The sequence below is a fragment of the Fringilla coelebs genome (genome assembly GCF_963513975.1).
Source record: "Fringilla coelebs genome assembly, chromosome: 7".
NCBI lineage: Eukaryota > Metazoa > Chordata > Aves > Passeriformes > Fringillidae > Fringilla > Fringilla coelebs.
The window spans coordinates 28,364,726-28,391,375 of record NC_140035.1 but is presented as its reverse complement, the minus strand read 5'-3'; the positions used below and the strand labels follow the sequence as shown (position 1 = coordinate 28,391,375).

General features: G+C 39.0%; 1 protein-coding gene across 1 annotated transcript in view; it reads right to left on the bottom strand.

Moving 5' to 3' along the window:
* HECW2 (HECT, C2 and WW domain containing E3 ubiquitin protein ligase 2) overlaps window positions 1-14,852 on the bottom strand; it is a 144,604-nt gene extending 129,752 nt beyond the window's left edge. The window contains exon 1 of the mRNA XM_084209761.1: window positions 14,713-14,852. The gene's annotated coding sequence lies outside the window, so the exon portion shown is untranslated. The remainder of the gene's footprint in view (window positions 1-14,712) is intronic.
* Between the last annotated feature and the right edge of the window lie 11,798 nt (window positions 14,853-26,650).

The following is a 26,650-nucleotide window of genomic DNA, read 5'->3' as shown; positions in this document are numbered from 1 at the left end:
CAGAGAGTGGGCTGCAGGCTGGATGAATGGTTCTGGTAGTAGCAACCTTCAATCACTATTTTTCTAGAGCTATTCTTAGTCCTTCCTCTGCTACCTTACAAATCCTTAAATTTAGAGGATTACAACACACTACAGCTCTTTTTGTGCAAGCAGACTTTGTGCATCCATAATGCATGTAATGGAAATTTGTACAGAAATGGCCCCAAAATTAGAGCTTAAATCAACACTGGATACAGATGTATATGGGAAGTCAGTACTGTTGGATGGAAAAAAGTACTTAAACATTTTTATACACCATACAATTCTTCTGTTTTTCTTAACAAAATACATGGATTAATATCCTAAGTACTAATTCCATGCAGCATCATTCCCAGTGTCTCAGCCAAGCTGTAAGTTTGTATTAACACCTTCCTGTTTTATGGTCTTTGCTTCAAAGGCAATCATGGAAAATTGCAATGCAGTGCTTGGCTGAGATCCACATTGGCACCGCCACCATCCATGCCAGGCACCATTTCACATGGAAGACTTCAAGGGCTTGGGAAAGGACCTGAAGGTCTTCTTGATTTTCTCAATGTTTCTGTCTCTGCAGTGGGACATGTTTCAGAAATATCATCTTATTTGCTTCACATCCTATGCTTCTAATCATTATATGCCATTTATTTTCCTCTACTATCTACTTTTTTCCATTTTTGAAGTCTCAGGGAGCCCTGTCCATGTCAGCTAAATGAAGAGAAGACTCGTGGGTCATTTGATTACCAGAAATAGGCACTTACTCTCTGAGAAGCAGATCTGGTAGCAAGACATTTTCAAGCTTGCTGATAGTAATGCAATAGGATCCAGCAGCCAACAATTAAAGCTGCATCAATTCAACCTTGAAACACTCTGCAATTTCCTAGCAGTAATGCAGCTGAACCTTGAAACTGTTTACTGGGAAAGACAGAGGGCGAATCCCCGTCATATGATGTGTTCATAAAGAGAAGGCTTCAGTTTATCTCTGGAAGAACTTATATAAAGGTTGTGAAGTGAACAGCACTTCTTTCTGGAGTCTCCATCTTTTGATCTACAAACTTGTTTCTTCACTTATTCTTGTGAATCACAGGGAGAAAATGGTTCCTTTTAATACCCAAACCATGTTTCTTAGACAAAAGTTCCCAGATGATCTGCAGAACACTTTTAACAAACATAAATGAACAGGGATCCACCTGACTGGTAATGTTCAGATCTAGTGTAGGAACAGATTATTTCACTCACACTGTTCAATCTTTGGTTTGCATTTCAGCTTGTGTTTTGGCTAGGGAGCAGGAAGTGGAATAAAGGATTATTTTGCTTTTCTCTGCTACACAGACTGTCGGAGGATATCACCCCTAGGAAGAGCCAGGTCCTGAGCATTACTGACCACACTTTGCTGCTGGTTCCTAAGCACACAAGTGCTCACCATAATGCCTCTGTGGTCAGCATTGTACCTGCCTGGCACCAAGCTGACACTGCCTTACTCACTTGCAGGACCTCAGGCTAAAGCCCCAGTAATCCTATTAAACCCCAAGCACTATAAAAATCACAAAAAAGAACATCCACTTGCATTTCACGTAAGGCCCATCACACAAGGAATGAGTCAGGCAAAAACTGTACATCATAAATAAAGGCTAACCTGGAAAAAAAATTAGCATTTTAATACACAGGCATCTACAGCAATCAACAAGAAAATAACAGAAGAATATTCTGAGCAATAACACCCTTAAACTTCTCTGTGCTTGTTTTCAAAAGTAATTTCAAAGATGGGAAGCTCAAGTATTCATGTCATCCACACTCATATTTTTCCATTTCAAAAGGAAATTCTGTCTTTTTTTGTTTTTTAAACCTTTTCTCTAGGGGGAAAAATCCTCACAAGAACCTGCTTTTAAAAGATAATCGAGGGATTCTGTTTTGTAAAAATAGAGCTGATTTTCAAAAGAGGAAGGAGCCTGACTTAAACTTCTCAACATCTGCAACTGCAGCTCTCCCCCAGGCATCTGATTAAGCATCTATGGAAATTAAGTAGGCAGTTCAGCATTCTGCCAAACTGGACTGACAAGTATGCTTTGATGATTTGGGATTTCACCTTCAAAACAGTTCAGGTATTAAATACTCTCCATTATAAAACACAAATTTATTGCTTAGTGTTCAATTTTGGCCAACAATTCTTTGGCAACTTTTTTCAAGACAAGGACAGTACCTTCTTTCCTTCTGAGCTGAGTTTGTGTAACACCCAAACTTTCAGTCCCACATTTCTACCACAGAAGTAGCCACCTCTTGAAGGGTGATAAACACACTTTCTAATAAATTATATTGTGCAGAATTCCAGTCCTGCACTAAGCCTCTGCCTGTAAGGTCCATATGAAAATGAGGAAGAAAGTCTGAGAGAGTGCAAAATTAGCCCTGCAATACCATCTCAGTGTCTGACATGAAATTTAATTTTTGCTTTTCAGTTCCTCTCACATGTCTGAAGATCAATTATAACAGAACTGTATTTTAAAACTTACATAAATTCCCTTACACAAATTCTTGTTCTGAAAAGTATTATTAACATAAATGCTACATATATATTAAATACAAACATGTATCTGATAGTACTTAAAGTGTTCCCTGAAAAAAAGATGACCACGATCATCCTGACTTGGAGCCAACAATATCACATTAACTTGGGCTCTGCAGCAGATAATCCTAAGAAGTTAAAATAAGAAATGAATTTTTGAAAAACAGGTATGGTTTGTACTGTGCACACTACAGAAGCAACATAAAAACATGCATTACAACCACATTCTAGATGAACTCCAACATTCTTTTTCCATACTCCTACTAAGGCTAAATGCCTTGTTCAATCATAGCCAGCGACACAAACTTTGTTTCACACCAAATTACTAGAAGCATCCTGTGAAGAAGAAAAAAAGCAAGAGTTTTTCAGAGAAGATAATTTGAAATACAAAAAAAAAATCACCCACATCTACAGCAAATTTTTGCATGTCACAAAAGTACTGTAAAGTGAACAGTCTTTAGTAACATTCAAAACTGCAAAATTATCCATACTTATATTTCCTTTCAAGCATAGTAGCTATTTATTCTTTTGCTCTCAGTCCCTCTCTTCCTCTTCCCCCACTCCAAGTTCTATCTCACAATTTTCTTTATTCTGAAACACCTCATAAAATAATTATAGTAAATTATATAAAGTATTTTAAAAACCTCTCCTCAAGAATCCAGAAGCATTTTAACAAGCTTGGCATTTTGGTCAAAAAAAAGAACAACATTTATTGAATCACCACTGAGTGCATTTAACTGATCAGAAAACTTTGTGGAAAAAAACCTCAAGTGTATGTCTTAGTTCATCTAGAACTCAGCACAATGTGAGTTAACCTGCACCTTAACCGTGCTGTAGGTCATGATGAGTCACTGCTCTCTGGAAGAGCAGCCAGAGCACCACCTGCAACTTGTCAGGAGGCTGAAATGTGATTAAGTTATCCTAAGCTTTCCTCTAGGAGGAGAAGTCTTCCCTTACACAGAATTACTGCATGGATGCATTGACATAAAACAGTATTTCCAAAGTCAAGTATCATTTCACCTCCACGCTGAAAGCAAAGCATAGACAGAATAAAAGGTTCTCACCACAACAGCAAACAATTTGGGTTTGTTTTCAAAGGTAACTTTGGGGAACCAATAGTTGCACTACTTCCAGTCAAATTCTATCTCTTCTTTTTTCCTCCAAGTCCTTTCTCTCACCCTTGTAATAAGGACTGGCTTTGAACACAGCCATTATGAAAAGTTTAATACATTCCTGTAGCCCTAGGGAGAGTAGGGGCTACTGCATGCAAATAGGAAAAACATCATGGGTGTCTTCTACATGTGAGCTGTTACTCATCTTCCTTGGAATTTTTCAAAACATCAGGATATTTAATTTTCCTCACAAAAACTGCACAGAGAAGAACAAGGTGACAGTCATGCAACTGGAAATACAATAACTATAAAATATTGCATATATTGTCTTATTTGTTCTGACTTAAAGAGTTTCAAGATACTTATCTGAGAGGCTCCTTTTGAACCTGAAAAGCTGACAAACCTTCCATCCATAATTGCAGTTTCCACTTCCTAAGTAGTTAAACAGTAAGTCAGCTTACACCCCAGGCTTTTAATGAAACAAATGAAAATGTATGGATTTGTTAAGGCTGGCAACAAATTAATCTTGCTTAAATTGCTCCCCTGTTCGATAAGCATGATGCTTCGTTGTGCTATTCTTTAATCTTCACGATCCAATCCATTTTGTTAAACTACCTTTTCAAAATTCCCGTCTTTCTATTCTTTCTACTTTTCTATCTCCCAGTGCAAAGCTGTTGATTGACAATCAAGTATAACCGCAGAGCAACCCAGTGTTAAGCGCCAGGCTATACCAAATGTCTACGATGAAATTGAGATTTTGCAGAAGTGGTTCATCTCCTTTGAAACTGCTTGTTTGCCTCCACAGACTCCCAAAAGAAACACTACTCTAAATTTACTGGCTGATCTTCTTGGTATGAATTATACACCCAGTATGTTATTTTGCAACTCTGTTGCTGCTCTTTAAGCATTACCCAATGCTAAATTCCTATCAAGTACAACAGCAAGTCAGGAGCACAGCCTATAATTCTGTGCCTCAAATGAGACAACCACAGTCCAAGTGCAACATATGAACTCAGACACACTAGAGGAACAGAGAACACTGATAAAAGTTAATGACTGGGAACCTTCGTACAGCTGCTTTTTAAATTCTCTGCTGTGAGCAGATTATTCCAAAAAGAATATTAGATAGGAAAGCCAAAAGCATCAAAATGCAGAATTTGAGACATGAACACATTTCAGTGAGATCAATCATGACAGTGAAGTTAGACTGCAGAGTTTCTAAGTGCTGATGCAAATCATCATTCTCAAAGATAACAAAGCAAAAGGGAATACAAAAGGTTTCTGGACATCTTAAGTGCCACAAGAATTATTTCAAACACATTGGTTTGTGTCAAAGAGTTCAAAGGGAAGATGCAATAAAGTATCATTGTCCTAAAAGAAACCAATAAATATTTTCATTATTCAGTTGCTTCATGTTAGTGGTGCTTCTATTTCTGCAACACTTATGTCTGCCTAAAGTACATATAAATCACTTACATTTGCTTATTACTCACACTCCTGGCTTCTGATAAAATTACTTACCAAAACCTAATAAAGCGTCGTGGACCATTCTAGACCATGCTTAAAATAACCATATGCAGAAAACATTTTAAAAAATTTACAAATGTGTTCTCAGCTCAGAAATGGCTCTAACAATTTCATGATTTTCCTAAAAAAATCTTAACTAAAATTAGTATTCTATGTGTGGGCATACCACTGTATTTTTAATTTTTTGAAGAGACTAAAAAAAGTCCTGGTACTAACCTTAATCTTTTATGGCTAAGTTCTATAAAAAAACAGTAAAACTCACTCCAACTGCTAAAAAAAGCCATAAGCATAGCTGAAGCAAATGAGTTTGCAGATAGATCCTGATCAGTCCTTGCTCCATTTGCTTGTTTTGGAAAGCAGCATCCCACTCTTCCCTCAAGGAAGATAGGTAAAAAATCTCAAGTGAATGTTCCTCCTCATTGCTAATGCACAGAAGCTGCTGGAGGTGAAAGCAAAAGCTCCCATGTGCCACCCTTTCCTGACAAACAGGAGAAAATCTGACATCAAGGACTTTCAGTCTCTCAGATGCAGTATCTTAAAAAAATGTTACCGCACCAGCAGAGTTCAGCTGCTGATGAAAAAGGTGACCCAAGGCATCTGCTACAGACCAGGAAAAAGGGAGATGGAGCTAAATTCTAATCACATCCCCTGCTTTGCGAATACAACCCTCATTTTAGCTCACATTTTGACAGTCCCATGGCTGGCCAGCATGGCTGTCGTCAGACATGATCCCAACAACTCAAATATTTCTTTCTAATTAACTTTTTTTTTCTATTACGCTATGCAAGGGTAATCAAAACTCCACTTACCAAGCTCCCATCTTTACTAAACCAAACAGGACAAGAAAAGGATGAAAAAAGCCATGAGTATGAATGTGTATGCAGAGAACTGCAGAAATCCCAACTTACTGGAGGTCTGAGGAGGGATGAGAATGACAAGATAATTGCAGAGATGCCTGAAGACAAAACAGAGAGAGAGAGTGGCAGAGGAAGGAAATCAGAAGAGAAAGCACTTTGGGACATATTAGATGATAAGATAGGAAAACTTCAAAGAAAGTAATCAAAAGAATAATTTAAAAGATAATGGGTACATGACATTTCAGAACACATAGTCTTAAACCACTAATTGTTCCTGTTCTGTGGTTAAATTGATTAGAGTTCTGTGGTTTTCCAATTAAAATACCACCTTAAACACACACCAACTATAATTAGGAGGAAAAGAATCTCACAATGTAATATTACATAAAATCACTTGGACTCTTACAGCAAGGAGGCTGAATTTAAAATAATCAGTTCCATATTGGTTGAACTATCACTCAAAATTGGAGGGTAAGCCAGGCATAACTTTTTCTAGAACACTATTTCAAGGAAGGTATGATACTTATGAAGCTTGATTTTGGGGGGATCAATTACATTCCTCTCCTAAGTTTCAACAGGAAGATGGGTTCTGGCTTTGGGTTTTATGTCACCCCCAAGACCAATATTACAGTATTTGTAAATCAAAAGCAATAGTGGATTCCTAAACAGGTTTAATGGAGGTTGGCACATTTAAGGAACAAAAGCACTGTTTATTTTACTACATGCTTTTTTGGAAGTGAGATACATTTGGGGATTGGGACTAGATTGTCTTTAAATTCCATTCCAGCCCCTTAACATTCTGTCATTCTATGATAAGGGCAGCAAGAGGAAGCTTTTCACATTGAGACATCATTTGTCATGAAAGGGCTTCCTCAAAACTCAAAATCTGGAAGCATTTGCAGCAGTTCAGATTTCAATGATCTGACCTGGCAGACTGTTCTACAGATGAATCCTTACAACCAAGGGCATTTTATCCCCAGTTCTTTGAGCATTAATCCTGGGCTTTGCTAACTGCATTGTGCCAGACCCACACACCCATGGGACACTTCACAGTCCAACTCAATCTTTCCACTATAAAACCTATACAAAACATTTTCCTGCGCAATCCAGGAGGAACAGGGCTTTAAACACTTCTAGCTCTTTATTCCTTGGGACTTTTCCATGTGCAAATAATGGATAAAAACTTCAATCAGTTGAGAACTTAAAATTCACTTCCTGCTAAACATAAAACAGATTATATTCTATTCACCTCAGAATTCTAGCCATGCTTCTTACTACAAACTATAGATAAGTGAAATACCACTTGCAGATGAAAAGATGGCTACAGCACCTAACAACATCTTGGAACATTCATGCTCTAAGAGATCACACACGGACTGTTTTTAATTTCAGGTGAGTAACAACAAGAAGAACTGAACTTTTAAGTAAAGATCTACAAAAATATTACTACATCTATTTACATTTAAGTGAGATAAAATGTCTTCACTGAATTCTATCTAACATTTTACAAAGATCAGAGAGCACAAGAAGTAACACAGATACCCAATGAGTTAGAAAGTAGAAAATTCATAGGAGAAAACCTTCTCCCCATATACAGGAAATGTGAATGTATCATGCAATACTTCTGCTGGTTTTCTACAGCAAACTACATTTTACCAAATTTTTCAAGTAGTTGCTTAGCACATTACACAGAATGAGGGAAAACTGATCAGATACATCAATCAAAGCAGATTAAATCCTGTTAATCCATTTAACAATTTAAGCTGTACTTGGCCTCGTCTAAGAAGTGTAAATCACAGTAGCTCAATTAAGCATTATATCCATCTAGATTAGTTGGAACCAGGCATACAAGCATCTCCTTTTTCAGTAAACCTCAGCAAGTCTAAAACAGTAAGAAAAACAACAACAATGTTATTATATACAAGACCATTTTCTCTTATACAAATCATTAAGCACAGAACTCAGTTGAGAAGACTCATTTTTTGTCCCTTAATTTCTCCTCCCTTAAAAGACAATTTCTAGCTTTCAACAATCCACACTGGCCTTCAGTCGTCAGTCTGAAAGAAGATTTCATTATTGGTTTCCCAAGAGGCAACAAATGAGATTTACATTCCAAACGTATTTTGGATAGAGGAGGATCAAAAGGACAAGCCATCCTCAGCAGCAGGAAGACACACAAGCAGACTCTGCTGTGATACTCCCTGGCTTCTAATTGTCCTGGCTCTGCTGCTCTCCAGACTGCAGGGGCAGGGAGAGGCTTCACAACCTGCTCTGTACCCACAAGGAGTGATTCCAATATTGATTTTTCATGGGGTTACTTACATGACTAAACATTTATCAATTTATCTTAGGGTTGCAAATTAAGATGAAAATATTTATTTGACACAGTTTGCTTGCAGCTGACTTAGAGCCACAAGTCGTGAAGCACATCCTGTAGAAAGCTTAAATCCGTTGATCCTTCAATCCTGCTTTTTCTTTTCCAAATGACACATAACCAGGTAAGACACTAAGTCAACACACAACGTTTCACATGTGGCTAATCAATGCATATTTCAGATAACAAAGTCTTTGTTTAATATACAGATAGCTCTCTACACTAACCTATAGCTTCATAATTAAAAATATCAGCCTGTCAACTTAACAGCCCAACATAAAACATATTACCAAAGCTTAGAGTAAGTTCACAGCACACACTCAAGTTAATAAGACTTGTTTATAAAATTGAGCTAGGTCAAAGTTGTATTTTGCTGAAAGTTATTTCAGTACAAGGAAGTCTAAACACATTTTAGGAAATGAAACAGAGAAGTGATGTCATTTGTACACACAGAGATATTATTAGGAGAGCATTTGACACAAAAACACCATGTAAGGCAATAAAAAACTGTGACATTTACTCAAATTACGACACTTGGGTACACACACTTACAAGATCCTAGCAGCATTTTGGGAAAGTCTGGGCATTGTTCAACATGGCATTATTCAAAACATATGAAGACAGCTGTTATATGAAACAATGTGTGTGTATATGCATTTCTTTTTTTTATACAGACACACAGATATGAAACAACAACATGCACTAAACTTCCTTAAGTGTTGTTTTCCCCTGAGTGACAGTGGCCTGTTGTTTTTCTCTAGATAAAGAGCATTCAATGGGAGCTTTATCTAATCCACACACATGCAGCAGCATCTCTGTGGCGATACCTGTACCCGAAAGAAAACAGGCCAGGTGCTGAAGCCATGCAGGAGACAGCACATGCTAAATGCTCCTGGTCTCATGGAATAGGCCTGCCTTGTCCCTAATCCATTTTGGGATAGTCCCTAGCCCATGGCTTTCCCTTAGCAGTGCTCTGTTAAGGCTGCTGACACTGGCCCAAGGCAGGCTGGGGAGCTTCTGACACCTGCACAGTGCCACAACCCTGTGACAGCACTCAGGTTCAGAAGGTACAGCACCAGCCTTACCTTACCTTACCTTACCTTCCCCAGGGGAAGTTCTGCAAGACTCAGAGAGCACGACAGCTGTATTTTTCTTATTTTCCCTTACAGTATAAATATTTAGGAAATTATTTCCATGACTCTAATATTTATGTTGGTGAAGACAATGTAGACATTTTTATTAGAGCAATGAAGCAAGAAACATAAAATATGGGTTTATGTAGTTATGGCTACATTTTAGAGATGATATATTTACAATCTGTACTCCATATTTTTAGCAGGAGAAATCTCTTTTATCAAACTACCAGCTCAAAACAGACTCAAATCAATAATCATACAGGATAATAATAAGATCAGCCAAGCAGAGGGGCCTTTTACAAAAGCCTCTTAAAGAAAACACACCATTGAACAAGTACTTCTGAAGCTAGAATGCTGTAGCCTAGCACTATGAAGTTTACATGCTCTTGTGAGAGTAAGGTGGACTTTTGTGACAACCAGGATGCAAAGGGAGTTGCTGGTTTTGTAATTTTTTTAACACTATTTTGCTCAGCATGTAATATCTAATGCCCTTGATATGAGGCACCTAGTGAATTATCACTTTTGAGCATTTTTTCAGCAGAATCCTTACAGACCATACCACTTCCCACCAGGCTACGGCTGATCCACTCCACTCACCATGAGGTGCTGCGGCTTCAGTGTCACGTTTATTCCTGGAAAACTCTTCTTTCCTCCTGTGGCTACTCTATCTGACAAGGATCAGTCAATGTTTAATTTTTTAAAAGATGCTGCTGGTCATTCCTGGAAGAAAATGAAATTTACTGCTGTATGCTTTGGGATCATCTAATTACAATACTAGCCTTCAGGGAATTTTTAAACTAATGCCATTGGATTTGTCAAGCACAAAAACTTTTAATCTGATTTTTCAAGTGGATCGTAGCCAATGGATCCTGGCCACCATAGCACTTAAAACACATTTGACTGTCCTCCATACAATATTTAGGTGGGCTTCTTATCAAAATGTTAATTTTTGTTACCTAATATCTTTTGCTGGTGGTCAATACAAGGTATATAGGGATATTGACAATGCTATTAAAGTCTTTATGACTGAAAGTCCACAAATCAAATTATGTGTATGTATATACAACTTCACAAATAAAAGGAGGCACAGACTTTGAGAAATCTGAACCAAAACACTGTATGAACAACTCCCCAGTTTGTCTGCTGATCACATGCTGCAACATCAAGAAACACCAACTCAACAATAGTTATTTTAAATTTTATTTCAACATCCTAGTCTTTATTTTGAGCACTCTTTTCATTTCCAGTGCTAATACCATGAACAAAGCCCCAAATGATTTATTATGTCAGAATGACTTCTCCAAAAGCAAACAATTCAGATGACCCATCAATCATCCACTACTGGGTATTTCCTTAGTTCTAAAGTACAAATAATTTGAGCTATTAGATTTGGTTTGACTGTACTAGTTGGGTCTTTTGGCCAAATGATGATGGACTCGCGCTTCAATTTCAAACTCATTTCCATTATTACTGCTTCACACACAGAAGCTACAACTGTGCCATGTACAAACATAGATAAGTACACTTCAAAGAAAAGATCCTCTTTCAAACCTCTCTTTCTTTCAAACATAATTATTGCCTATTTTTTCAAAACTGCCTACTTTATGACAAATTTATGAAACAAATTATGAAACACAAGTATTATTGTTCATTAAAGAACTGCTAACAGCATTCTAGTCCTCCACAATCATAAGAAAGTAACAGTTGTAACACAAAACTGTGCAAATGTAACAAAATTCAAACAGTGGCACAATCCAACGCAGACTACATCCAAACCAGACTTAGCCTGGGTCACTTGTCATTTTCTCCCAGCACCAGCAGGTACCATGAGAAGAAGGAACAGCTCACTAAGAGAACACGGAGTGAAATGAAGGCTGTGACTACCCGTTTGCTTCAAAAGCTAAATGTGTTCATCCTGTCAGCAGAACTTGGAAACCTAACACCAACTTTATTATCAAACCAAGTAACAGGATTCCTAGGTGCTGGAATGGGTGAATGACACACATCCACCTGTAATGTGAGTGACCATCTCCAATCAACAGTCAGAGCTTGTACTTCCAACAAGAATTCACAATCCAACTGCAGTCATTTAACACAACTACTCAGAAGACAGCATGCAACTGCTGCACTACTTTCTTCACGTATGCAACTAATTTTAAGACACATTTCAAGCACTGATGTCTATGTTTCTGTAAAAATATAAAACCAAAAACTGGTACTTGAACTCTTCTATAAGTACTACAGTATTTTAGCATCATATCTTACTTCCCACAAAGATGTGTCCTTGGAACACACACCCATGCTACACAAAGCTGCATCATTTTCTATCCTATTGCCAAAGATATGGGAATTGTCAGCCTTTTCCTCACTGATATTCCAACAGACCACAAACAAGCTGTTGTGGAGGCACATCACAGATGCCCTGCATCATTGTCTGTATAAACCATGCAATTTAGCTCAATTTCAATGGAAATTACAAGGAACTTTTCTCAGATACTAAACTCAAATATCAAAATATTAGATCATGTCACTCTCAAATGGCAAGGAGCTCTGATATCATTAGAGAAACACCTCACATACCACCAAGTAGCTTCAAAGTGCTAAACATACGCTCACAAGGTTGCCGGAGTACATCTTCTTTCCTATTACGTTAGAGAACTTCTACATGAAACAGTCAATTCTGTTCCATCTGTTGGTAATGATATTAGTACACTTCCTTCTGGTGGTTGCTACACTGCAGCCTCTCCCCCTCTGATCAGCAAGGGACAACATGAAGACAAAGGTTATGACCATGCCATGCATAATGACAGCAGGATCAAACAAAATCAGGCTCAGCCACTCAGAGCCCTCCATGCTATGGTAGGGCAGTATTTTGGATACAGTCTCAAAGAAAGGATTTTCAACATGCTACTAAATTTTAAGCACATTATTTATATCTCGTTTTCAATGATTCAGTAACATTACCCAAACAGGTGCTTCATTAGCCAATGCAGTAAATGCAATATCCTAAGCATTCTGCCACTGTCCAACTGAATGAGTTTTTGAACAAACAAAATGCTAAGTTAAGACTTAAAAAAAAAAAAAAAAAAACAGGAATTACACATAATTATTCAAGAATTTAATCTGCAGATTGAGTCTCATACATAGAAATCCCCCTTATTTTGTAGCATATTGAAGCTTTAGCTGCAGTTTAAAGCATGTTGGCACATAAAGGAAAAAGTTAATTTCTTTTCCATTAGGCATTACTACTTAATCTTATAAAGGGGAAAACACAAAATTCATTCAATTTCTTCTCAGGAAATCTGACAAAACAGTATATTGTTTCTGGCTGGCAGCCACTGTACTATCATAGAGTTTCTTAAAGGTGCAACACTGCATTCTACCAGGTTTGAAAAAATATTGGAAGCATAAAACAAATAGAAATTACCATTAGCTAAATTCACTCCAAAAACAAACAGCAAGAAAGCAGTATAGGTCTTTAAGGAAGACAGAGGGTCCTTGCAGAGGCTGGCAAACACTCCAAGCCAAACTAAATCCATAGTGCTAACAAACCACGACTTTCCTCTGGCATCACCAGAAGGCTGTTTTTATAAAGACAGATGGACAGAAGGGAGGCTTTTCAACTACAATTCTGTCAAGTTAAACTACTACCAAGCAGAAGTTTAAAAGTGGTTTCCAGTCAACCATATGAGCTCCATGGAATCTCAGAGCCCATTTTAAGGTGATACAAATAAGGACAGAAAGATAGATACACACAGGCGGACTAACATCTAACATCCATTGTGGTAGCTCCAGCTGACACAAAAGCAACAACCACATTTTTGGAAATCTAGAGCCTGAACAGCAGTGTTGATTGAAAGGCACCATTAGGATTGTTCCTTTCATATGCTAATAATGACATCATGCCTTATGGCCTGATGCAGCAACCATACATTATCATCTCATAAAGACATTTTTTTCTAAATATGTCGAAGACATGACCAAAAAGCTCACCTGCATATAGGAAGAAGGCTTTTTCAATTCATCCATGACACAGATTTCCTTCTGTACCTTAGCACTGTCAATAACTACTACTGAAATATTTATAGAGGTTTGACTTACTTTTTTTAAAAAAGAAAATAATAAAAAAGTGTTGGGGCAGAAAAAAAAAAAATCTACAAAAGAAATTTTGGAGCACACAGGAAATAGCCCTGGACATCAACAAAGTGAAGCACGGTAAGGCCCCTGATGGTATTTCAGGTACAGGAGTGATCCAGGGCCAAATCTCTTGCAAATATTCTAGCACAATGTAGTGTAGTGCAAAGACTGTCACACAGCACCCCAGAAAAAGAAGGAGAAAAAAAAAATGTTATAAATACTCTCTCCGTGTTCCTGACATACATCCAGGAACAAAATAAGCGATAATAAATTATGTAACACTATTACTGACTACATATACCACACTCTCCTTTATTCTGGCATCATAAAGGCCAAAAGAGAATTTTATTTTCCTCAAATATCCTGGTTTGTAGTAATGTGCACCGAAAAGGTTAAAGAGAAAAAAACCCAAAAACATACTAAGAAAGGAAAAAGATCTCCACATCAACAAACAATCCACAGAACAGTGAGGAGACGAATATAAACCTATTTTCCCCACACACATATAGTCATTGCGCTGTATTTCGTACATACAGCAATAGAAAACACATTAAGACCCCCAGTTTTGAAAACAACATGCTTGAAAAACTGCGGTGATCTTTCTTCCCCACCACGGACAGTGCTATGTAGAATCTGGAGAACAGCCTTATACATAAATAAATAAATACACTAAACGGCGAAGGGGGACAGCCCAGAGGAAATAAACGCAGCTGAACACAAAGTGCTGAACGCCTTCCCCGGGCAGGAAACCAGTTATAATTTAATGGCCAAAACCGATTTAAATTAAGCCGAGCGGAATCCTGCGGGGCTCCGCGGCAGCGCGGCGCCCGAGCCTCCCGCATGACGGGGCCGCCGCGGCGGGCGCCGAGGCGAGGAGCGGAGCCCCGGGGGTGCCGCGCCGGGGGCCGCACCTGCCGCGGCCCGCGGAGAGCCCCGCGCCGGCCCCGCCGCGTCCCCGGCCCCGCGGGGGCTCCCGCGGGCACCGGCGCCCACTCACCTGGCCGAGGCGCGCACTGCGGCTCCGCGCCCGCGGCGGGCTCCGGGCGAGGGCGGCTCCCGCTGCGGAGCCGGGCGGCGGCCGGAGTCACCCCGTCCTTGCGGCACGCGGCTCCCGCCGGTGGCGGCGGCCCCTCCGCGCCCACGGCGGGGCGAGCGCCTCCCGCGCAGGGGCGCCCGCGCCGCCCTCCGCCCCCGCGCCGTCTCAGCGGCGGGGCCGCGCCCCCCGCCCCTCCGCCAGCCCCCGCCTCCGCTCCGGCATCTTCCCCGCGATCGGGCACGGCCGTGGGTGGGGGCGGCCGGGCCGGGGCCGAGGCCGAGGCCGCAGCCCCGCGGGCCTGGGCGGCGCCGGGGGCGGGCAGCCGGTAACAAAGCCGCCCGCCAGGCAGGGGGATGCGGGGATGCCGCCCAGGCCCCGGGTGCAGCGCCCAGCGCGTTGCAAGGGACCCCGGCCCAGACCCCGATCCGCACCCCCAGGAATGAGAAAGGGGGCGGGCGGGTGAGCAGCTATCCCCGTGCGGAGCGGGGGAAAGGCTCCTGCGGCTGCTACATTGTTACCGCTATTGACGAGCAAGCGCCACTGAGGTGGTGCTGTGAAACGCCGGGGTTTTTTTAAGTCACACACAGTTATCTGCACTGACGGCTATCGGTGTCATCAGCCGTGAGTATGAGCCAGCCTTCACCGTCCCCTCCGTGCCAATAACCCGTCTATTTCAAAGCAGTTGAGTGCCGACAGCTCTACATTCTCTACTTTTTCGGCAATTTCACTTCTGCTTTGCATTCCACAATGAATTCAGGATTGTTTTCATGGGAAAATGTGCTTACAAAAAAACCCATCAATGAAATGAAAACTTTAAGTACATTAACATGTACAAAATACAGTAATCTAGAGGAAGAGAGATGTGAAACACTGCAGAATCACAGCCCAACAAAAACACGGTAATATCAGTAGCAGGAAAAAATGGACATATTCTTACGCTATCAAGGTTATGGTTATTATTATGAGACAACACCTCATGCTTTGTTTTCTAAATCATATTAAGAGAAAATCTTCCCACAAACAAGGAGCATATCAGTCATTGCTCCTTTGTAGTCCACATCTGTTTTTTAACATATATATATTGGAAATTACATGGGTTTCTGTAGACACAGTTTCTTCAGAATAACCAGATGGCAACTATATTAAATTAATGCATGTCAAAATAAAAAGTAAATACAGTGCATTCTCAAAGCCCTGGGCTGCAAACCCTTTCTGTACCAAAGCCCATGGCACTGTGGGCTTGGGCTTCAATAGGAGGAGGGAATTTGCTCTTCAGCCCTTCTCTACCAGAGGAACTGCTCCAGATAGGAGTGTATGCAGCTGTATTCCAAAGTAGGTCAAGCTATAGAAGTCATTGACACTCTTCCACCTACCTAAAGCTTTAAAACCTTGGTTTGTTTATTTTCTGTGACTTGCACAACTTTTGGCATATTGGTCCAAAGTAGTTTAAAAAAGCTTAATGTACAAATGATCAGTGTGCAACTGATTAGTCTTATACAAATTTTCCCTCATTCCTTATACTGAGGAGTGTACTACTGTGATGTACAATTGCAGTAGAAGATTGGATTTACATTAAAGGATCAGATTTGGATGATCATATATAGGTTAGTGATTATTTGGACATTGTAGACACATCAGTCTTTTCAGCAGTACCTTGGCTTGGCTCCAGTAATGTAACACTTATTTTACTCTCTGAAACAAGATGAAAATAGGAAAAAAAGAAAAAGATGTGCAGTGCCAAGAGTTTCATAACATTTATGATTATTTGTGCTTTGTTTTTGGTTATCGTGACTTTTTTGATGTTAAGATGAGAAACCCAGAAGATGAAAACTTTTAGCTAATGAATTATTCTCAGTGGATTTGCAAGCTATTAAAGCCCTTTGACTGTATGACATAAGTGAAGACTTTCCATAAGTTAAGACTTTTCATCTGTCAAATTAAAAAGTACATAAATCCAATGCATTGAATTTTCATGCTTCTCTCCCTCAAAATAGATATTGAAAATGTTCTTGGCCACTAAGAAAAAACATTAATTCATATGAATCCTCTTGACTTCCCCCAACATAAAGGCAGCGGTCACACTAGTAAAATCTAATGTATTTGTAGAAATTCAGCACTACTGCTTTCCAGTGGTTACAAACATTGATTTCTATGCATGCTTTCTAGACATATTCACATTATATGTGATGCTACATGCAGTCATTTATTAAGAGTTCCGATGTCTTTGGGGTGAGTTAGGATTCTTTCCTGTTTTCCTCAGATGTAACTCTGGCTGTGCCTGAATAGAGCGGGGTGCACGCTAGAAAATAAACACATTCCACAGAGGAATTGCTACTTCAGTCTTCATGGGGGCTCACACACTGTGCTACCAAGCAAGAGGATAACTTTTCAGAACTGTGCACTGAGTCAATGGGTAGTTTACCTTCAACAGACTCAAAACCACAGGAAACCAGCCTGCTTTTCTGGAGCAGACAGATGTCTTTTCTCCTATTTCCAACAACTATTGCTCTCACCCAGACCTCCCTGATCCTTCTTATCTCTCCTTTGCCAAAAAGTTCATGTGAAAAAAACAGAAACTCCTACTGCCTTCTCTAACCTTCTGTAACAGAGATGGGAAGTGCACAACACATGACAATACATTTCCAGACTGACAAATGTCTTTTCAAAATTAAGTTACAATGCATTTGAGGCAAAGCTACTATTGGGTGAAAGTTGGAAAAATTATAATTGCTCTCACCTTGAGATGAGGACATAAAAATAGCTGAAATAATACTAGAATATGAAAGCTTCCAAAAAATGTTTTGTTATGTCCTTGGTAAAAGTTTCACTGAAGAAAAAACAATTTTCGGTCAGCCTCAAAAATTATTTAGTAATGAAAATGCAAAACGCTATTGACTGTAGAAACCTTTTACTCTAATGATAAATTAGATCCAAAATTTCTAATGTCCTTAATATCCTGACAAGAAGCTATGACATACTGACATAAGGATGCACCCCTTGCAACATTTTCAGCTGCTCTAACCTTAGACATTGGTAACTTAACAAAGGAGGACATATAATTAATGTAATTCATAAGACGTTCATATTAAAAAGAAATATACATTTCACTTAGCCCTATTAATTACTTTCACACAAATACTAAGGAGACAAGTACAGAAAAAGCAAAATATAACCTTTTGGCAAACCATGTACAAAGAAAATAAAACAATATTCCAGTATTTCCCATCTGCCTTCTTTTTCATTTCATTATCATTTAGAAACAAAAAGGACTTGATGAATCATTACTGAAGGTCACCATTTACCACCATGGGATCAGCAGCAGGCTACGAAAAACACACCCTTTGAAGGGGTAACTTGCCTATACCACAGCAAGAAGTGTTAAAAGACAAGAAACACTCTTCTATATTACACAAAGATTTCATATTTTCTCAGCTAATCAGCTCTCTACAAGGCAATGGGCCAAGTTGAATGTCCAAAATATAAGCTTCTTTGCCATGGCTATTAAAAAGCCAAACATGAAAAGGCTTAAAGGATCAACCAGAAAGACATTTGGGTGAGATGAAAATGTAATCTTTCACAAGATTTCTGGACAGATTACTGTTCAGCGGGTGAAAGTATTAATTGAAAGAATCGCCCTAGGTGCCAAAATCTGCAGGACATATTCCCTCTCCTGTCCCACCTCTTTTGTGCTGCACAAAAGACTTAATGAGAGTGAAAACCATCTGCAGCTCCCCAGCAGGTTTTTTGTGATATAAAAGAGTCGCTGAGTGACTGTGGAGTTGTCCAGCCCATGGGAGGCCACACTCCCCTACAATCTGAGCAGAGAGAGGGGAGAGCACTGTGAGGGAAAGCATTCCTGGGGTTTGCTCCTGCCACCTTCAGCTGGTCCATGGGCCCTCAAGAGCTGTCGCCATCTGGTACTATCAGTGCCAGGGCAGGCATTCATCCAGCCAGAGACTCGAGGGGCTCCACAAGAGCTCACCTCTCCTCTGGAATACAGGGAGGGAACCCACTGCACCAAGCCATCTGGGCTAATCTGGTTAGAGCTCAAATCTGCAGTCCCCAGTCCAGCAAAACCCCCATGGGTACCTTTGAGCCCATACCTGAGTTGGTCTTCTGGCCTTGGACTGAGAGGAATATTAATACAGAGAGGAAAGAAACACATGGCTGAGTTTTGATTTAGAAACATTTAAACCTTCCATAAAAAGTATATTAATTGCCAATATTAAAGCAATATCCTACCAATAGCAATTTATGAAATTATTGGAATAGTTCTTGAGTACAGACATGAAATCTGGTGCAGTTCCTAATGCTTCCAAATAGTTACTGAAATGTGCATAAATATCACTGAATTGGATTTGAAGTCATGATGATAAAAGCAATTGTCAGTTTCCGTTGGCACTTGCAGAGATTTAATTTTAGAACTGTACCCTCAGGCAAGTAATATAGCATTAGACCCATAGACACTGCATCAAAAAATAATACTGAAATGTCACTTGTAAAACACACTTTCATGATCTTGCTATTTGACTTATAATGTGTCAGTCAGACCTGCAGAGAAAGCCTGCACTAAGCTCTAGTGAGGTAATATCAATGGATCATGTGTCTGTAAAATCAGAAATCTTCCATAACTGAAGAAAATAACTGCATTGTTTCTTTACAGTATTCTTGCTGAAACAAGTAAATAGAGTCTGTGGGGAAACAGTCCAACATCATGAGAGAAATGACATAAAGACTGTGAAGTCATCAAGACATTAGTGAGGTTGAAAAGAGAATCGCAAATCTGTATCAGAACCCCAGAGAATGTAAAGATCTGTACTGACAGTAGTGGAACAATTCTTGGTTTTACCCAGTGAAGGGAGAGCAGAAAAGGCTCGAGCAGGTGGTGCAGAGCTGCTACATCATTAATATCACTAAGACTCAAATCTCAGAATATTTTTCTGGTGCCCCTCTTCGTGTTCGTTTACACCTCTAGGCAATGGTTATTTGAATTACACATTTAGTCAATAATTTGACTAAAATCTTCAAATGATCTCTTTAGGAATCTTAAAGTTTACCACACCAGCAACACCTACCATGTAAACACATTTGGTAAGCAGACACAGCAGATAGTAGGTGAGCAAGCTACCCTGCGAATGAGTTCTCTTTAAATGATTGGAAGGAAGCAGCAACTTCTTTGGCAACTAAGCAGCAGGTTACCCTAGTGACATTAATTCCTTCTGCATCCCACATAGGATTGAATGTGGAATTAACAGAGCTTGAAAATGCCCCTGCAGCTCAGGCAGAAATAATTTACTTCTCACTGTAAATTGAGGCTTCTCTTCAGGAGACGCTTGAGCTTCAATACTCTTTATCAAGACAGGGTAACATGACTATACATTTCACTAACAGCCATGATCAGCAATGGAAACTCAACTTATCATGAACTGAGAGAGAACTATCAAACACTTGAGCCACATTCATCCTGCCACAGAACAAATAAACATTAATGCCAGAAAAATAAAGCCACTCTGAAAGCCTGAGGAATCAACAAAGAAGCTTTTTGCCTGTGCCTAATCCAGCTAAACCTTCTTATAGTCTCATTCAAAACAGACACTTGACATGATTTCCATCCACAATAGCTTTCTTACACATTCTATCCTTTTCCATTTATGAAAAGACTAAGTTTATATTTAAGAATCCACAGAGTCATCTAAAGTACAGATGCTGAAACAATTATTTTGGCTAAGAGTTCAATTCAGAATGGTGGAAATTAATAGGGCTTTACCTTCCCAAACATTTTTGTCATATCAAGAGAGAGAAGATATGTCATATCAAGAGAAAGAAGATATTCAGTGGGTGTAAAATATACAAACGATGGTGACTTTAAAGCCAGCATTCAGCCAGATTTCTGTGTAGATGTGTCACCATACCATATCCAGCATAATTACAAAATAATTACAAAATCCTAACAGGCACAAATATAATCTCACTCCCTGCTCAGGCTCAAAGTGAAAGGAAGAGCTTGATTTTTATATTTTTACCTTGTTCTTACTGCAAAGTGTTATACAACTTTAGTGTTAGTTTCCACGTGGCATTTCTTCCTTGGTATCACGTGGAAAACAACAGCAGTGATAAACTATCAGTTTGCAATAATGGCAGCATTCATTCCACAAGAAGATATCTGTACGTTATTCTATTTATTTAATGAAGTGTAAGCTACCTGACCACCTTGAAATGTGAACAATACCTAAAAATAAGCGCTCAAACTAAAGCCACAATGGCACACATTAACATGCCACAAAATCTGAGCAACCTTGTCTGGTGGAACTTGTCCCTGTCCATGGCAGGGGGCTGGATTGGATGATCTCTTAAGTTCTTTCCAACCCAGGCCATTCTAAGATCCTATGACTATGCTTTAGATTAACCATGCACCTAAATTCAAATACAAACTTAACTCCTTAACTGAAAAGGGACACATTTGGATGTGTACCTCAAATTAAGCCAAACATCAACAAGCAAAACCATTGCATGAAATCACATTCAAATTCACAAATTGCTCAGGAGAAGAGAATGATGACAGAGGAGAATTGACAGTAGTAAAGAAGATTAGAAGAAGTAACGATATTTTAATTCTTCCCACTAAAAAAAGAACAACAAACTAGTATTTGGATTCACAGAGTAAATAAAAAGAGAGTATAAAAAATTAGGCCCAAATTAGAACCCCAGAGTGATGAACAGTACAGGCAACTGCTGAGTTTTCTACCCAAATCTCTGTCTGGCTGTGTTAGCTGCAGAAAAGAGAAGTGGTATACACTGCTCAATACTGCTGAGTGTGAACTCTTGTTCATGTCATCTCCATACTGGAAACTAAATATGAAGTCCTGAAGATGCTTTAGAAGAGCAGAGTCAAGAACAGAATCCTTGAAACATTACGACCTCAAAGGATAGGAAAAATAGGTAGAATAAGACCTGTCTGGAATATGGCTGCAGAAGTTCTCTAAAAACTTCTGCATGGACAAAACAAATTTCTGCAAGCACTCACAGTTTTAGATGTTCTGATAAGCAGATGACACACTGCTTAGGATATCTGGAGTGCAGTTGGAACACATCAAAGTCACTCTTATCCTGGCATAGCTGGATCAGGAATACCTGTCAGTTTTCAGCTAAGCTCACATCACTCTATTAGGCAACCATTTAAATTCCATACATGTTTTTGGGCTGGTATGTGATTTCAGAGCAAAAATCACATGGCAGTCATTCCAGGAGGACGGAAACCACATAGAAGTGTTCCTCTCACTGAGGAATGTGGGTTTGTTTTTATAGCAACATTACTAAGTTGAGGTAGGCAGCACAAATGTTCTACAGTTGTGTCTTTGCCTACTTTGCTTTATATAAAAACCAAAACGTTTTCTGTCTTCCTTATTCTGTGGTACAATTCACAGAACAAAGAATTTTGCCATGTCAACAGCCTGCTGCTGGTTTTGGTTGATAGATGTAAGCCTTAATTTTGTGTTTTACTACAACAGTTGTTATACAAGGCAACTTTTGAGACTTTGCTTATACTATTTTACAAACTTCTTTATAATAAAGACTGTGTATTATGAAACTTGGGTTTACATGTTGAAAGTATGGACATAACACTCCCCCTGTGTGCTACACTGACAGATATCCAGATTTCCAGAGCAAGGGCTTGCCTGCAGGCAGTCTCACAGCATCACCCACTTGCAGCCTATAGGAGCTGTTCTCCACTGCCTTATATCTTGTATGAAACACCAGCTCCCAGATTCAATGAAGTCTGAGTGTGGTAAAGATCATAAACACAGATTTTTAAAGCACGACTCCAGAGATTGCTTTCAGTATTCTGTGAGCAGTCCTGCAGCTATGGAGTGCAGTCTATACAAGCAAAAACATACCTCACTCTAAGGGCTCTGGTTCAGGAGACAAAGATGCCATTACTTAACAGCAGAGACTGGAGATGATGTGAGTTAGGCAACTATGTGACCAGATTACTGCAAGGTGAGTATTCTGCAAGGTGGATATTTGCACCTGCATTTTACCAGTGAATAGGAAAAAAGGCTCTAAATTCTGCAAAGACTGTTCTAATTAAATTTGAATAGCACACTTAATTCTAAATTAACACATCTCAATGAGCATGAGTGGAATTAATTTCCTAGCAAAATGCTGAATGTAGCAGGGGAAAAAAGGCAGTAAAGGTTACTTAGCTTACTCTTGTTGGCTAATTCAGGTACTTTACTATTATCAAAGGTGCCTGAATAACTTCAGTGGAGTTCTAGAATATCTTACTGCAAAAAAACCCCATAAATCTCCACATAATAGTCCTACGAATAACAAATGCTATTTAGACATCAAGCTACTGCTTTCACACAAAGCTGTAACATTACTTCCCCAAAAGCAGGTATGACATAATGAGAAAAACAAAATACTCCAGGGTAATGTAACTATTTTAAAACTATCATGATTACAACTTGGTGCATTTTGGAAAACACCCTTACTGTGCATTTGTTAAACCTCTTAATTTGCCTCAAAGTGTACATGATTTGGAGAAGCTTTCTGAAGCTCATATTTATTTAATGTATTAGGGCTGTTTTTTTCTGAGAAGTGCCAGGTTGACACATGAATAGAAAGTGGCAGAAAAAGAAATACTGTTTCTCCCGCAGCAAGCACACTAATGTAAAGCTTAAAAATTAAGCAGCAACAGCAGCACATTTTTCCTCAGACCTTTGAGCTGGACCATATGGTTGACGCTCAATTAAGCAAAGATTTATCAGTCCCCAATTGGAATGTGTCCAGAACTCACTATTTTCTCAAATCTTTGAACCAGAGGACTAGAACTGAACAATTTTATTGACTCACACACAATACCCCACACTTTTAAATGTTAGAATGAAATTAGAAAAATGTCATGTCCTTTTGGTGGGGGCATTTCTAGATTTTAGAATTAAAATATAACAGTTCTATAAAAGCTACAAAATGGCAGTTTGATGTTACAGCTTTAGCCAAGTCAACATCCCACTACCATCAAAAAGGTGAGGTCCAAACTCTTACCAATTCTCCTCAAACAGTCCCATCTCTTACTTTTCATCTGCTTTAGCAGCCACCAAACTGCATGGCAAAGGATATTGTATTCACTGAAATGACAGAACACCCACGCAGTAAAAGTGTGTGTGGTTTCTTGCCAAGTTAGCAAACGGAATGGGTTCACTGTGCAATCCAAGTGGCACAGGATCCCATGTGACAGACAGGTGATCCCATGTTTGGGAACAGACAGCAAGGAAAAAAGTATGAGAATGTCTGAGAGCACAATGCTGTTATTTTGACTTTGAATCTAAATATTAACTCTCTTCTACTCTCTGGATGCTTGGCTTCTGCTTTCAGCTGTCTGCTTTGTAAATACATTTTCATCACACCCAAGGGCAGCACTAAATTCCTGAACAATAGACAAGTCCATGACTTCAAGCCTAAAAGTGTTAAGAATGGATTGAGAAATAAGAACTTTCAAATGAACCCAGTCAGAATTTTATCTAAGTGAGTATTGGAAAGAATATTAAGATCTGGAACATAAAATGGCACAGCTGCATAGAAAAAGATGTGATTTTTTTCATTCAAGATGTATATTTCATTCATTTGATAATGAATGAATGAAAATGAATGTAAAAAACAGATACAATATTAGACAGAATTAGGTCATTATTTTTTCCCATCAGATTATTGGAGGCCATAGAAATGTCACAAGAAAGTTGTTTAGAGTAAAAATCCTAACTCAAAATTTGGCAATAATGAAGTCAGTCAAACATAAAGCTGTTACGTTGAATTGTAAAAGCTTAATTTTAAATTCCATGTGAGACTCTGTGGTTAAATTCTGGTTTTATAGACAGATGGTAGGGTTTTTTCTTTGCTTGTTTATAATAAATGTACTTGAGTGCATCTATTCAATTCACTGAAAAAAGAGCTGCAAATATAATTTGCAGTATTCTAAACCACAAGGCTTAATTCCTTCGCAATTGCCATTTCAAATGTAGCAGCTGATTCCACTGCCACTATTGCTACAAAGGGATTAACCTTTCCCTGTTGATTTTTTTATGATGAGGGGAAAAATGTAATTGAAGGGTTCAATTACTTTTGTAGGTTTTTGTTTATTTGTTTTTCCTTTTTGTAAGTGTGACCTCATCATTGCAATTTTTCATAAAGGTTGGAATATTCTGCCATAATAATGCTATAAGACATCTCTGTAGTCCTGCTTTTTGTAGAATAGTTTAGATTGGAAGAGACATTAAAGATCATCTCATTCAATGCCCTGCCATGGGCAGGGAGGGACACCTTTCACTAGACCAGGGTGCTCAGAGCCTCATTCAACCAGGCCTTGAACATTTCCAAGGATGGGACAGCCACAGTTTCTCTGGGCCATGTGTTCCAGGGCCTCACCACCCTCACAGGAAAGATCCTTCCCCTAATATCTAATCTAAACCTACACTCTTATCAGTTTGAAGCTATTCCCCCTTGTCCTATTGCTACATACTCTTGTAAAGTCTTTCTCCATGTTTCTTGTAGGCTCCCTTCAGGTACAGGGAGGCTGTAACTAAGTCACCCCTGAAACCACATGGAATAGTAAATAACTTCTAATATGGAGAGTATAAAGATGGAATGAAGAACATTATTAAAAGTAGCTTCCACTGTAAATTTACTAGCAGCACTATAGAAAAAAAGTATATTTTCATGTGTCCACAAAGAACCACACTGGTGCATTGCAAATCATGGCTGTTCTACTTTCATCACTTTTCCTATGTGCTCCACCAAACCCTTTGATCAGGGAAGATCTTATTTCTTGATTCAACAGATTAATGCAAGCTTTATTACCTTAGCAGAGAGACTCTATTATAAAATAAAACTTGCCTGCACTCTGGCATTGAGTGTTTTTATCATAATTATTTTACACGCAGAGTATAGGTCAATAAAGAAGCTTCAATTCCTTGGGCAAAACACTGCCTTTCTACACTGGTAAAGCAGTAGGAGATGGACAGGATCCCTAGCTATGTGCATGCCCAGGGGCAAATGAAGAGAGAAGTCATTTATCTGGAGTTACTCCCAAAGCAGCACCTTAGCTGGAACCCAAAACTTCAGCTATCAGATTCTCAGCTAGAACACCGTGTTCTTTCTTCAGTCTGTTTGTACTGTGTATTTTCAGATCTTACCTTTTTGTTGTTTTGTTTGGAAAGTATTGGAAGAAATAGAGAGAGTTCATCTAGAACATTTTTTCCAAACCCTTTTTAGAATCCAAGGACCAGACAGTACTTCAGGAAAAAAAATCTGTGGAAAATGTTGTACTCTTTTTCTTGGTAAGAAGGCATGTGATAAATATTTAGCATTTAGGCAACCAAAGTTTATGAATTTAAATGTTACCATATGTATCTTTTTCATTTAAAATAGCCATTAAAAATACAATAATAATATGGCCTAATTTCTGACTTAGTCTGTCAAAAGTCAATGGCATACAGCTTCTAACTCACATAAAAACGTATGATGTTTTTGATGGGGACACCATCTCTTCTTTAGGATGTTCCCATGGTCTGTGGGCTTTTGATTTACTCATATCAGTCTAGTCCATCCTTCTGCCCTATAGCAGAATGAATTATGACAGAATCACTTCTGAGACATTTTACACAGCACATCAGAGCACATGGTCAGAGCTCGGGCCACAAATTCCATAAAGAATAGTGATTACCTTGAAAATGCCGATTGCAGCACATTATACACTTTTGGTGTACATAGTTATGAATCCTGATTACAAAATATTATGGACAAAAAAATCTGTCCTTATAAGCTCAGCCAGTAAACACTACAGACTTCAGCAAGAGTCAATGTTTTATTCAGCCTGATTTTCCTCTGATTCAGTAACTCT